This window comes from Coregonus lavaretus (assembly GCF_964263955.1).
Source record: "Coregonus lavaretus genome assembly, chromosome: 1".
Taxonomy (NCBI): Eukaryota; Metazoa; Chordata; class Actinopteri; order Salmoniformes; family Salmonidae; genus Coregonus; species Coregonus lavaretus.
This window is the reverse complement of record NC_139988.1, coordinates 29,656,399-29,660,410: the sequence shown is the minus strand read 5'-3', so window position 1 is coordinate 29,660,410 and position 4,012 is coordinate 29,656,399. Positions and strand designations below refer to the sequence as shown.

Here is a 4,012-nt window from a genome sequence, read left to right as displayed (position 1 = left end):
CATCTAGTTTGGATTGTAGGATGGCCCGGGGTGTTAAGCATATCCCAGTTTAGGTCACCAAGCAGTACGAATTCTGAGGATAGATGGGGGGCAATCAATTCACATATGGTGTCCAGGGCACAGCTGGGGGCTGAGGGGGGTCTGTAGCAAGCGGCAACAGTGAGAGACTTATTTCTGGAAAGGTGGATTTTTAGAAGTAGGAGCTCAAACTGTTTGGGCACAGACCTGGATAGTATGATAGAGCTCTGCAGGCTATCTCTACAGTAGATTGCAACTCCACCCCCTTTGGCAGTTCTATCTAGACAGAAAATGTTGTAGTTGGGGATGGACATTTCTGAATTTTTGGTGGCCTTCCTAAGCCAGGATTCAGACACTGCTAGAACATCAGGGTTGGCGGAGTGTGCTAACGCAGTGAATAACTCAAACTTAGGAAGGAGGCTTCCAGAGGTGGGTAGTAACGAGTTACATTTACTCCGTTACATTTACTTGAGTAAGTTTTTGAAAAAATTATACTTCTAGGAGTAGTTTTAAATCACTATACTTTTTACTTTTACTTGAGTAGATTTGTGAAGAAGAAACTGTACTCTTACTCCGCTACATTAGGCTACAATGAGGTCGTTACTTTTCTTTTTACCTCTACGCGTCATTGTCTTTATCCCCCCGCATATGCCTTATTTTAATGTTTTATTTTGACAGAGAGAGAGAGAGACTTCCGCTAAGGCTCTACCACGTGACTGTGTTTCACCAATCAAACGTAGTTGTGCAGTCTCATCACGTTACCATACTCAATCTCAGTGGCGGTACGGGTTGGCTTTACAGTCGTAGCAACACAAATGTCAGAATTAGCCGTCTGCAATGCAGACACAGACGAGGAGGAACACCCGCACCCCTGGCCTCATATTGAAAGCATGTTTACCTTAGTAAAAGTGTGAAAGAGCAGCTACATTATGCGGTGTCTACCAAAACAAACGGACATTTCAGCATTCAAGAACTCAACATCTAACTTGAGGAAACATGTAGCGGTAAGTTTCCTAAATTCGTTTTTTTTTTGCTGTGGATAGGCGAATGTTTGTCTTTTAGGTTACATATGTTTTAAAAATTTTCTCTCTATATATATATATCCAAATTTGATGTGATAATGAGTCTCTTTTAATGTCTTGATCTCCCTGTAGCCTCACAGATTTTTTTTATCCACAGAGGGTTCACCCCAACAAACTGGCAAAGTACACAGACTTACTAGAGAACCACAGAAAGCGTAAATCCTCCTCTTCCAGTGATACTCTTGTGAAAAATGCAAAAATCACAGCCTTCGCTGCCCCAGGGCGGGTAACACAAGCAACGCTTGACAAGCTGGTGCTAAATTGTGTATGTGAGGCCAACCAACCATTTTCTGTGGTTGAGACGCCATCCTTCAAGACTTTGATAGAAACCTTGCAACCTCATACAGTAATGACAAGGAAAACGTTATGCACAAGAATACAAGAAGCTGCAAAACACAAGAAGAGCATAATCATCAAAAAGCTGAGTGCTGTGAACTATGTTGCTACCACAACAGACTGCTGGTCTGCCAGACAACGTAGCTACTTATGTGTCACCTGTCACTGGATAGACAACACCTCACTGGAGAGGCACTCCGCTGCATTGGCTTGTAGACCTGTCAAAGGCTCGCACACGTTTGATGTCCTTGCTGCTGCATTCGAGGAAATACATTCTGAGTACCACATCAGGGAAAAAAAGTGACCAGGATGACAACAGACAGTGGCTCAAACTTCCTGAAGGCCTTTCGATTATATGGTGAGGAGGAAGCCATCAATGTACAAGAGGAGAGTGACTCCACCCTTGATCATGCAACAGAAGATCAGAGTGAGTCAGGGGTGGAGTATCAAGATGTGTCTGCTATTCTGGATGACAACACAGGCCTTGAGTACCAACTTCTAAGGCACCAAAAGTGTGCATGCCATCTCCTCAATCTTATATCCACAGTTGATGCCACTGCTGCAGGAGGAACTGCAAACGAAACCTACAAGAGGCTGTCTCGGTCTGCTTTTGCAAAATGTCATGCTCTTTGGAATAAAACCAGCAGGTCAACCATGGCTCATGAAACAGTGGAACGTGAATGCAAGCTGAAGTTTCTCCGACCCTGTTCCTCGCTGTAGAAAGGATTGTGCGCATTCACCGAGAGCAAGGAGAACAAGCAATTCGCAATGTCTGCACAGCATTAAAGATAGATGTAAGTTGACAATTTATATTTTGTTTTTAAAGAATAATAAAAATAAATAAGCCTTGCTGATTAATGGGTGAATCCACTTGTCTCAAGTAACTAAGTTTTCTTTGCATGGTGGTGTGACAATTGTGGATGACTTGAATGAAATAATTTAACTAATTTATTTTTATTTATTTGTGTATTTAACATGTACAATGCATAATAAAGACATTGTACCAGAAATAGCTATAAGTAATTTTTTTATTGTTACATCTTTTATAGGTTCAATCCAGCTGAAATTGGGTTTTTGGTTGAGTATGCTGCTGTGATGAAGCCTGTTGCCATGGCCTTTAATATCCTCCAAGGGGAATCATCTGTGCATATGGGCCTCCTGCTGCCAACACTTTATCAGTTGCGGGACAAGCTGAAGAGGTTGGAGTCAACTTGCAAAATGTGTACACCTCTTGTTCACGCCCTGCAGCAAGGGATCCAGAAACATTTTGGAGACCTCATGAAAGAGCCTGAGGTGATTGCTGCAGCAATACTCCTACCAAGATTCAGAACATCCTGGACCACAGAGGAGAACATCTTAAATGCTGGTAAATATAATTGTTTATCAATTCAAATGTGAACCAGTAGACATTGACCTATATAACTCTGTATAATGTTACTGTCATTTAAGATTATAGTGTGTCAGTGACAAACCACAGGGTGGCAATATAGTTAGAAGGGGGGAGAGACAAGTGTGACTTTTTTTTGCTGACTTTTCTTTTTAGATATTGGAACTGGAAGTAAACATAATGCCCCATCTACAACTACATCACTCTCCTCTGATGCCTTTTAGAGAACATGCATTCAGCTTAATTTGTGTTCTGGGATACTAGGCCTGCAATATTGTTTTATTTGGCCATCTATCATGGACTGGTGCTTTTTCAGTTGATGTGTACTGTTGCTCTTTTCCTCTGCTCAGTGAGATGTGCAGTGTGGCCTAATCACAGATCAGAGTATTAATTTCTAGGCACACAGAAAAAGGGCTGTTGCTTGCCATGCAATACAAAGGTACTGAGTAGGCCTAATCAACACCTATTGATTATTTTACGTTGACCGCTTCCATCTGGTGTGCAGTTTTCTGTTCAGCATGCCTGGTATGAAATGTTTGTGTTTCCTTCTGTTGTTCTGTCACTGTGGAGACACACATACACAGTTTATGGGCTGCCTCATTCTAGTTCTGCCTGGTAAAAAAAGTATAAAGGTTTGGACATTTGTGTTACTTGTGCTTATTTATTTATTATTTTATTTTTTAAGTACTTGAATTTACCTGAATTATTTTAATTTAAGCTACTTTGTAATTTATTTTATTGATTGGATGAACTATAATTTGCCTAAAGATGATTATTTTGTATTTTTGTCTGTCTGATTGTTGTCTTGTGTTAAAAATAAATCAGACGTTACTCAACAGTTACTCAGTACTTGAGTAGTTTTTTCACCAAGTACTTTTTTACTCTTACTCAAGTAATTATTTGGATGACTACTTTTTACTTTTACTTGAGTCATATTATTCTGAAGTAACAGTACTTTTACTTGAGTACAATTTTTGGCTACTCTACCCACCTCTGGAGGCTTCTGATGTTAACGTGCAGAAAACCAAGGCTTTTACAGTTACAGAAGTCAACAAATGATAGTTCCTGGGGAGTAGGAGTGATACTGGGGGCTGCAGGGCCTGGGTTAGCCTCTACATCACCAGAGGAACAGAGGAGGACTAGAATAAGGATACGACTAAAGGCTTTAAGAACTGGTCTTCTAGTGCGT

General features: G+C 40.8%; 1 long non-coding RNA gene across 1 annotated transcript; it reads left to right on the top strand.

Annotated features, from left to right (window-relative positions):
* The first annotated feature begins 778 nt into the window (after nt 1-778).
* Nucleotides 779-3,664, top strand: LOC311140002. The gene is made up of 4 exons (XR_014614118.1): nt 779-1,022; nt 1,198-2,230; nt 2,486-2,802; nt 2,980-3,664. It is a non-coding gene; the product is annotated as an uncharacterized lncRNA (long non-coding RNA).
* The last annotated feature ends 348 nt before the right edge of the window (nt 3,665-4,012 follow it).